The following is an 11,332-nucleotide window of genomic DNA, read 5'->3' as shown; positions in this document are numbered from 1 at the left end:
CAAGGGTCAACTGTGCAAGCAGAATAGATGTTTTCTGCATTGTCCTAGGGTGTATTTTGGTTATATTTTGACAACAGCAAAAAGAGTGTAAAACCACACAATACAACAAGCGTGTGGGCATGTGACTGGGAGGTCGCATATAAAAGAGAAAAATACTTTTAGCCAAAAAAATGCACTATTATTCTTTTAATACATGCCAAGTGTACACTGCAAAAAAAAATCATTTGAGGGTGATTAAAACCTATTTCGTTTCTGATGGACATTTTGAAATTACCACTTTTGTGGACACCTCAACAATCCCAAAAGGGCGAATGATCAATCACAAATAAAGTTACCTAAAAGCATATGCAGTATTCATGGAATTTTAAACTCCCAAACTACCAAAGTAATGACTGCTCACGTTAAGTGTCTGTTTGGAGGATTTTTTTCAAATGCTAATAATTTTGCCAGATCTGGGTGTATTTTTATGTGCATATCCAGAGATACGGTTCTGCCATCAGCACAATCTCATTAATTTTAGCCAATTTCTCGATGATATAGCTTGGTATTCTTTTAAATATCCCAAGTAAAGCAGCATACTATTCCCCAAATGAATTATTAAATATGGCTGAACTGTCTCATCTGGAGTTGTTCAAAGTGAATGCCTGTTACAGCACTAACACATATTTGCTGTGCAACTTGTGCTGGTAATTTAAAATGCTACCACCCTTCTGCTGCAATTACCCAACAGTTTTGAAGGGATAAAACGTGATTTCTCAGCTGCTTTGGAACTAAATCTGGGGGTTTAATACAAATCGCTTGTAAATATGAGCTTAAGATAAATTGGCTGATTTCTTTTCCAAAATGATTTTGAAGTAACAGACGTTGGAGATGGTGAATCTTCAGTTAGAGCCACTATATAAGCCTTAGATGTCTCTGCCTTATATCCCAAAGAGGATTTCAGCTAAAAGCATTTGTTTGGCAGTTATGGATGATGAAAACCGAGCTCAGAACAGCACCAGAGAATCTGCATCCTTTGATGTTGTGCTTGCCAACATTAACTCAGACAGGGCCCTACCAACTTTTCTAATGCAAAGTTGCCTGCTAACACAAGAAAATCATTGCTTCTCGGCGAATAACATGTAAGTATATTTCACAGGGGCAATCTGCAATGCTGCAAAATAGCATGAGCACAGCATAAAAGCAATTTGCTGTCCTGCAGCGGGGACTACGTGACCTGATGGAGCACAGAGCAGGGAGCACAGAGCAGGCAGCACCGCGTTCCTGACCCCGAGGGGCACCGAGGGGCCCAGAGCATCGCGGCCCGGCCGAGGTGCCGGGAGAGGCCGTCGGGGCCCGCGGAGGCGGCCGGGCGGGCGCTGCCCGAGCCGGGTCGCTGTCCCCGCAGCGGCGGTGGCTCCGCGCTGGGGCGGCCGGCCCGGGGGACGCGGAGGGCGGGCGCTGCGCGCAGCGGGGCGGCTCCCGCCGCCGTGGCCGCCCGGCAGCCCGCGGGCCGCCCTCACTTCCCCGTGGCGCCGCGCAGGGACCCGCGCAGCCTCCGCTGCGCTCCGCCGCCAAGGTAAGCGCGGGGCCCCGACGGCGCGGCCGGAGGCGCCCGGGCCCCGGGGGGCTGCAGCCGGCAGGGCCGGAGCCGCGGGGCAGCCCCGCGGCCACCCCTGCCTCGCGGGCGGCCCCGCTCTGCTCAGGGCGGCCCCGCTTCTCGGGGGGGACGCGCAAACCCGTCCTGCGGGGTTTAGCCCTCTACTGATGCACTTCGGGCCGTGTTCGCTCTTTTTGGCCAGAGCCCGAGTTTCATTCTGCCTCAAGCAGTACCGGGCTTGCTTCCTTCTGCTGGCGGGGTGTTCGGGTTAGGGAAGGGGAGATGTGTCCCTTCACGGTGGGAAGGCCTGTCCCATGCCATATCCTCCTGCAAGCCCGGGAAGCCTGACGTTTGTGCTGACTCCACAAGCTTGGAGAGGTTTTCCAGTCCCTTGTGCGCCAAAGCAGAAGCTACCAAATGTGTTTGGTTGCTGGGAGGACACACTGGGGAGGGTCGCTTAGGCAGAACATCCTCCAGGCTGTCCTCCTGTTTGAATGCTGGGATGCAGCATGTGAGCAGCACGGGCACAATGCCACCATGGGGACAGTAGAGACCCTGACCTGCCCCATATTGCTCCTGCTCTGTCATTAGCATGACTCCAATTTGGGTCTAGGAGGAACCCGCAAAACTTGTATTTTTGGCATTTGAGGAGCCTTTTGGGTTTCATTCCTTTTCGTGAGTTGCACGAAAATCGTATTGTCTCATCTGCCCCTAATTTGCCTCAAACGAATGCCAGTTGCACATATGACTCTTCTGGTGCCAGAATTGCCCTCTTGCTCTGTGACAACAATGTAGATAGAGTGTTTCCCAAATCCCATTTAGTACCTCTATAAAATGTTTAGGCCCTGGTGCTTCAGAAAACTGTGCTACACGATCTGTTTCACCTATACAGACTGCTCCTTGTTTGTCTTCCCTCACCTCATAGGTATTTTTTCTAGAAACTTTGTAAAGAATATGAAATTTGGGTAAAAACTTTCTGTTTAAAAATGAATTAGTTGCTTTTTTTTTCTGGAGCAGTTGCTTCTGTCTCTCCCTGTGTGCTTTGAAAAGAGAATGTTACATTTAATCGCACCTCATGCTTTGTGCAAGCATTGCTTAAAAATGAGATAATTTGGTTTAAAACATGGATTGTAAATGTCTGTGGGAGGTTTAATCAAAGGCATTACAGATAGCTGAGTGATCCTTATTGTTATGTATTTTCAGAGAATTCTGATCCATCTGGGATCTAGAAAAAATGTATTTTATGTGAAAGGGTATTTTTAATCATTCTGTGTATTTTTCCCCCACGTCCTGTGGGTCCTATTGATTCTTCTGCTCTTTGGAGGCAAATGTGATTGTGAAGTCTCGAAGTAATTACTGAGTAGCTTGTGCTTGGTTGTTCTTGCTGGAATTTGTGGTTATCTGATGCACAGTGTCCTCAAGCAGAGTCTGATGCCTTCTGACGTGCTGGTTTATTTCATTATGAAATGAATTTATTCCAGCTTAGTTTGGTCTTTGCAGTGTGTGATTCTCACTATACTTGAGCAGTCTCTACCAGATTGCAGACTGTACCTCACAAAACTATGAATCAGGCTGTGAAGGTGTTTTGTTTGTTCGCTTAGATGTATCTGTCTTTAGAGACTAACCCATTTGGGAGTGTAGTAACTTGCACAAATGGGACAGCAGTGTGAACACAGCGCCCATTTGCATGTTGTAACAGCTTAACTCAGTACATGTGACCGCAGCCTGAGCTTTCTCAGGCAGTGAAGGATTTCCCCAGAACGCTAAGATTTTCCTTTTGCTGTGTTTCACCTTTGCTGGTAGCAGAGAAAGAACTAATGTCTTACAGCAGTGAGAGGAAGAAAAGGCAGAAAGCTGCCCTTCTCTTGCTCTGCATATGTGGTGAGATGAGAGGTGAGAGCTTTTGGGGATGGATCAGCAGCTGCATCTCTCTGACTCTACAAAATGTCCAAGCAAAACATCTGTCCCAAGTGGCACTGGAGCTGCACAGAGGGCTGCCCTGTTCAAGGAAAGACCTAGCTATCTGTACATGCAGAACCTCCCCCAAAAAACTATCAACCCCTTGCTGAGAAGATCTGGGGAGTCTATTTTCTGGAAAGAGTGGTAGCATTACAGGAGTTTGAACGAATTTGGATATCCTGCATATTCTTCATGTATTTATTCACCAAGGTCTTTTTTGTCCATCTCTGCAAATCACATGTGTTTTTCTTTGCCATGATCATTGTCTTTTTTTTTTTTTTTAATCCTTCGTTTCAGTATATCTTAATTTATTTTACAGATGTCTTGTATGGCCTATTGTGATGATGACTGCACATTGTCAGGTGCTGAACTAGGGTGAAAAATACTGGTACTGTTTAGAGTCTTGTACAAAGATCTTGTGTTTGCTTTTCATAGGGTTGTGAGACACTGTGAAAGCTTTAGCTTGTTTCTTTTGGAAGATTTCTAGTGACAATGTTATTTTCTATCTGTGCAGACATGGCAAAGCATTTCTCAGACTCTATCAGCAAGATCCGCCTTACCCAACTTTATACATTTTCATTTTAGTTGGTCATCCGACGTTTTGAGTCATATTTGTAATCTGCAGAGGTAGATTTCATTCAGCTATCCAATTTTAGAGAGCCAGTATCAGTCATACTCTGTAAAATTACCTATCTTTGTTAACCAGAGAGCCTGGAATGACCAGCTCAGATGATAGGAGCTCCATTTGTATGTCTTTCCATGATTAGGAGTGATCCATGATGAACGAAAATTGCATTGTCTCTGTCCCTTTCGGTTTTTTTTTTTTCTACTAAAAGATGATACTGCTTGGGTATTGATACTGATGGTGGGCAGACCCTGTGCAGCTGATATCCCTAGCAATGGAATGTTCTCTCTCCCATAAGAAAAGTCATTTTCCCATAAGGAAAATAGAGGAGAGAATGGATGTATTGGGGAACAGATCTGCTTCTAGCAGCGTTTCTAGTCCATCAGGCACAAGAGGGAGCAGCTAAGAGCCAAAGTCTTAGAGGCACTAAGTAGATGATTTTGCCTATGAAATTTAGAAATGACCTTCTTAATCCCCAGTTTTCAGAGAACTAGCATGCTGTCTAAAGAGCAGCTCACTGACTGTGGAAGGTGCACAGAATCATTCAGCTATCAGTTACCTGCTGCTATCCAGTCCACATTGGCAGCAAAAGAAAATTTGCAGTTCTGTGGCCTTTGTGACCGTTTTGGCATTCTCATTTCATCTTCAGCCAGCACATACTGCAGATACATTTATGCTTTTGTCCTGCGTAGACACACAGATTTTAATAAGGGCTTTTCAACAACACTAGAGCTCCCCATTATCTTCACTTGCTATGGGAAGTACATTAAAGCACAGAAACATAAAGGATATACCAGTGGCATGGCTCAAAATGTGGTTTTGAAAGTTGATGTAGCTTCTATCTCTAACTTCAAATTTTAAAAAAATCATTTAAATGACAGTCAAGGCCATCTTACTGTTCTCTTCTGTGTTTTTGATGATATGATGATGTTTTTGGAGATCTACTGTAGACATGGCTCAAAGGGCCTGAGCAAGTGAAGGTACATGCTAAAATATGTGCATGCAGACAGATAGAGTTTCCAAACACTGTCGTGGTCACAGCTTAGGTTTGTACTGTGCTGTCTGCATTTTCATGCTTGAGGGGAAGCCAGCAAACCTAATGTCTGAGGGAGCCAATGCAAATGAGCCAGCAGTTGTGGGTGTCAATCCTAAGAAGGATTCAGTGTGCAAGCAACTGCAGTTTTGTCCCATGGAGGCCTTGTTCTTGCATAAAATTCAGCAAAGTCTTTTGTATTTGTTATTTGATTGAGCTCCCTTGTCTCCCCTCTGCCATACTAGAACTGTTATCTCTTACCAAATCAGGTCTTACACTTCCTCTGGTGGAAGAAAAGAGAGAGGCAGTGGTGTTGCCTTCTCATGGAAAACCTTACAGTAATGGAAGAACTATACAATAATGGAAGATGTCACAAGATTCTCCTTTCCTCTAATGTGTTCCCCTCCCGTAGCTATCTCCTCTGGGTGGTTGATCATGGCTTGCTGGCATGGCTGCTTTGCTACAGCCGCATCAATACAATGACCCATCTGAGATGACTCCAGGCTTCCACCTTCTTTACAGATCACTATCTGACACCCACTGCTCATAGCTGTTCATGATCTCTCTGTGTAGACTGAAAGAAGTAGCTTTTCTAGGTGGAAAGATAATACAGTCCTCAAAATCGTACCTTTACTATCTTTTCCTTTCAGTCTTTTTTTTTCCCCTACCGTGAGTATCTTCCCTCAAACACTTATGGCAACATTTGATTGTAGAAGTGACAAAAAGGTCTTTTGAGAGGCAACTCAGAGTTTTTGTCAATGATTAGGCCTAGGAATAAATGATTGTGTGGGTAGACAGTGCTCTCTTGGACCTTAATATGGTATCTTGCACTTACCTCAGATGGCTTGTTGTCTTTTTATTCTCTTCCTAAATTTATAGTATTATTTCCATTTTCCCTAACCCATCATCTCTTCACACCAATGGGAAAATGGGTTTTTCCCCCATTGTAGATCCCTGTGTTCCTCTTTATTCTATGTGCTTTCTTGTCTGTCTTTTCCTTATGATTAGACAGTTTGTCAATGTAAGATCAGTGAGCAATTTGGATTCTGAAGCGAAACGTCAAAATCCTCATTAAGCAGAGATCCACAAGACACACATCTTTAGCTCAGAGATTGAGGATAGATGAATTCTAGGAATGTCCCAGAAGTAGTGGAAATTAAATGCTTGTAGACTGCTTGATCCATTCCAGGGTGGAGATAGGCTGATCATTTTGCTGGATTCAAAAGTTGCTGGTAATCACACTGTTCTCCTTTGCTGGCATTCTATTTAAACACAAGACAGTGTCTAGTTGGTATGTAGCTTCTGCACTGCAATGTTGGGTAACTGGAAGACAGGAAGGAAAACATTACACCAGCATCAGCAAGGAATGTGGAAAGAGATAGAACAAGTTGGTGCTCCTCAAACTTACATTGCTGCACCATTCTGCTCTCCTAGCAGGGCAGGAACGAGAGAAACCTAAGACTTCTGGCATATGTTTTCTGGTTGCTTGTATGTTTGCAGTTACTTATAGCTAAGTAGAGCTGAAGCAGGCAATTAACAATATACTTTTATTCACTCTCCATACTGTAATGTGTATTGGCACAAAGCAGATCAGCCTGGTGAAAGGCAGCCACCAGGAGAAGGTAAACCAGAGTTGTTTCTTCTGCCAAATCTGTGTAGAGATGTAGGACTGGAGACATATCTCCTTCTACCATTTCATATCATATAGAGTCTATTGTATCTGCATCACTCAAGGTAAGAAAGTTCCCAAATTGGTCCATTTTGCAGTAAATAATTCAGTGGCAAAGGAAAAATAAAATGACTGAGTAACTGTGCAATGTTTCTGCAATGTTTTGTAATGTAGCTCACAGTCCTCAGCTGCCAGAGTGGACTTGGGTCCCTTCTGCCCCGTGGAATCCATTTCCAAGGATCAGACTCCAGATCTGTGCTTGGAAGAGTTATTCTGGAGAGGAGCATGGTGAATGAGCTGTGTCCCACCCTACCATAGTGCTCCTCAGAGTTTCTTTTCAGAGTGCAGTATTCCTTTTCCAGAGCTGTCCCATACACTGCTTATCAACAGTTCTATGTTCTTCCTGACCTGTCTCTTCTTGCCCGTGGAGCCTCTGCTCTGACCTTGAGTAACTTCCTCCTCATGTACTGCAGATAAACTTTGAGGTAGTTTGTTGTCACTGTCTATGTTTTTAACTGAGTTCCTGGGACCATTCAATAATCCTGACATCCTGCCTCACCCTAAATGCAGGAGCCACAGCTACTTCTCTGTAGTGGGTCACTGAGGAGTGGGTCACTATGACCTGAAGGACGGACAGCCTGAGTCAGTTCCTTGGTGCTTTGCAAACATGTACTAAAACTCTCTATAGCCAATGGAAAGTTAAGTTCCCAAATATATATGTGCAATATATATATATGTCGTACTTGTGTTCAGTTGTTGCTTTCATGTGTAGGAATCCCTGATATGTTGAAGTTTCAACAATGCAAACAGATCATTAAAGTGCAACAGTGTTTTCAGGTTTGTGAAGTCTGAATCTTTTTGTCTAATACAGACTTTCCCTATATTCTCTCCTAGCTGCACGCTTATCCCTGCACCACCTGTGAATTAACCATGAATTTCAAAACAGAAGAGAGAGAATAAACTTTTAAGAATATAGAATTGTAGTTGTATATGTGTCATAGTTACGGAAAATGAAGTAGGATCTCTGAGTTTGGGATATCCTTCTCTATAGATGTTTGTGCTTACATCTGCATGTATGATTCCAGAGGTAGTACAGTAGGAGTTATATAGGTGTAATTGTCAAATGTGTCAACATGAGCAATGGTGTGATACAAGATAACAAGGCAATTTGGGTCCAAACTGGTTCTGTGATGTATATTAAAATGTGTCTGGAGCAAAAAATGGAAAATGCTGTCAAGTGTTATATATGGGATAGTCATCTGAAGATGCTTTCATGGCCCGGATAAGAATTAAAGACAGATTCTCTCACATTAAGATTATTATTGCCATTTTAATTCTAATCCAAAGCCAAATATCTTATTCTTCAAATAGTGAGGATAAAACCCTTGTAATTATGTCACCCACTTCCTGCAACTCTTAGTGTTTTAGTGTGTAACCCCTGGTCCATCATGAGCAGGGTTCTGACATGTTAAACCTATTCTGCATTAAATATGCAGTATAATTACAACTGCAACTAAACCAACAGTCATTGGCACACCAGACTTCCCAGAAAAAGAAGTGAAATGAAAGATAAACTGCTTTCAGGGTTATCTGTGTGTGTGTAAACTTTTTTCTGGTAGAATTCCATGCTTATGAATGGCAGAAAGTTAGAAAAGCAGCAGGGCTGGGGTGATCATCTTTAACTGATCACATCTTTTTGGAATATAACTTAGTATTACACCAGGATAAAGTAACATGAGATCAGGTCAGTTTATATAAGTATAATGAAAGAGAGAAGTCCCTAGAACATGCATGTGGCTCTTAAACACTGTAAAGCAGGGACTGGGAGATAAGATGTGCTTTAGATTTTTTTAACGTAACATGAACTCCACTTCACTTCTACTTCATATTTTTAACCCTTGCTTTTGCATATGTCATATTTTAAGACACCAATTTTAATTTGATACATATATTTGTATCTCTTCTGCGAGGTCACTAAGGAGGCTGGCTCCTAATGCTGTTCCTGGCAAGACTCCACAGTAAGCCTTTCACTGATAGGTTGCTGTTTCTTATTCCTTTTTTTTTCTAGCCCTTAGGATGATTAAATTGCAACAACCCAACTGCAGCTGAGTTGCAGAGATGGTATCTCGCCTGTGATACCGTTGGTGGTGTTTCCTGTTCAGTATTGCACAAACCTTTAAGCTTTTTTTCTGATTGCGAGTCTTCCTGTTGAGGAGTAACTTGTAGTAATGCCTATAGAGGTATTAGATGCAAACTTTTAAAACTTCTTAGTGTATTATTGTATTAGTAGTTGTGCTACTTGTTCTTATAGTTACACCATGTAGTCACCATGTCAGCTTTGTAGTATTTTTTTATTTTTAAGTAAGGTGAATCTTGTATCGTTTGTTTACTGCCCATTCTGTTGAATTACTGTCAAGAGATACTGATTCTGTCATTTCTTATGTCTGGTTCATAGACATAGCAATCCTGTCTTCTATAAGCATCCAAATCATCAAACTTTATTAACTCTTAAAAAAACAAAGTATTAAGTATTTTTATTCTTTCTAGTACCTTGTCAAAACAAGATGTTTGCAATGATACAGAATCATGTGGTGTCAATAATAGGGTTCCCGTTACAGACTTTCTCTGCATCTGGTATTAGAGGTGAGAGAACTTAATTCCAACTTTTTGGCCCATAGCTCAATAAAAGGTATAGTTTTACATCTCCATTTAAAAGAAGAGTATATCATTAGATATTTAGCTGTTTTCCTAAGTTTAGAAATTCAGTACCCTACAGTACTGTGGGATGGTGCAGGGATGTGGAACCAGTTCTTATAACAAGGAAAAGTTTGGAGGCACCTGAACGGATGCAAGTAGGACTCAGCTACTATAATTTAAAAAGAAGAATAAGTATGTGTGCAGAAACCATGTTTTGTCATTGAGTGAGCTAAAACACAAAAGTGCTAATAATGCAAAGAGTAGGACAAAATACAAGAATGTTGTTATTCATATTTCTCTTAGTTTAGAGTTTAATGATTTGTATCAGCAAAGAGGCTGCTAAGCCTGAAAATGGGAAGACAAAAAATAATAGCCCTGTGGAACTTCTGGTAAATGAGGGGTGAATAAATGTATTGATGAGTCAAAATGTGATGTTTTGTATTATAGGAACTTACAAAAGATAATTTAATATGCATAAAGTAGATACTGAAACTTGATGGTTAAAATAACCAGCTGAAGAGAAAATGCTCCCATCCTTTAGATATGCAGGTATATGTATTCTTGGTGTTACTTCAGAAAATATTTCAAAAGTCTTTCAAAAGGCATCAGCTTGAAAGTCAGTCACTTTAAAAATAGGTTAAAAGTTTCACATGTATGCTGTCCCATGTGCCCCTCCTCATTTTTTTTAAAAAACCACAATTTCCTCTTCTTATTTTTTTCTACTTAAGTATCTTATGCCTATCATGAGAAATTTATTGTAAAACTATTGTCATATTTATATTTTTCTTCATTTTTCTACTATTAGTAGTACTATATATATATAAATCATACAGAAAAAAATGCTGTTTAGTGATTAGAAAGGTGGATTGAGTATGAAATTTTCCTTTAGGGGTTTGGGTAAGTCTTTCCTTGTCTTTTGTTAAGAGTAGCTCATACATCTACAGGTTTTACTTTTGAATTTACTTTTGAATTTCTGGTTTGAATTATTTCAGAGCTGTTTGTAAAAGCCCAAAAGAAAGAATTTCCCAGTCTGATACACACTCTCTTGAACGGGATAATTCCCAGTGCTGTGTTTTGCTTTGCCTATTTGTTCCTGCTGGGACAATCAAAGGAAGAAAAGTGAGTGTGGTGGTGGAAACAAGTCATGACTAGAATGAAGTAAAGAAGAGAGTAGATAAGATATTCTTATGCAGTTACACATTTGGAGATTTACTTAACTGTCATTTGAAAATATTGTTGTTGGTAAGCATTTGCTAGCAGTTGACAAAATCCTTGTGAAACTTTGGGGATTCTCTTGTTAGTTAAGACATCTCTCAGTATGTTTTGACCCAGGGATATTTTCATCATGTGCTTTGGTAATGGGGATGCTAACCTTATCTTTCTAAAACTACTTTATACTTCATTCTTAATATTGAGGCTTTCCCCCTTCCCCCATGTTTTTAAGATCTCCAAAACTCTAATATTAAATGTAATTTATATGAATTGATAAGGAAAATTTAGCAGTGACTAATCAGCTCCAACTTAACACTGGAAATTCTTTGCATGTTGCCTTTTTCTATGATTACATTATTTTTCTGTCATGAATCAAATATAACTGAAGAGTGATAAAATCATATAGTGGCAAAGAAAGCAACTTTATATTTATTAGTATCTGTAAAAATCACATTAAGGTAGACTGATGTGTAATCCAGTACTCAATTGTGTTGCTTTTTCCCTCGCCAACTATTACAGAAGCTGGTTTATTTTTTTTCCCTCCGTTTTCCAATCTTT

The sequence above is a fragment of the Tinamus guttatus genome, unplaced genomic scaffold, assembly GCF_059628265.1.
Source record: "Tinamus guttatus ecotype Peru unplaced genomic scaffold, ASM5962826v1 Tinamus_guttatus_pri_ptg000530l, whole genome shotgun sequence".
NCBI classification, from domain to species: domain Eukaryota; kingdom Metazoa; phylum Chordata; class Aves; order Tinamiformes; family Tinamidae; genus Tinamus; species Tinamus guttatus.
This window is presented reverse-complemented; position numbering follows the sequence as displayed.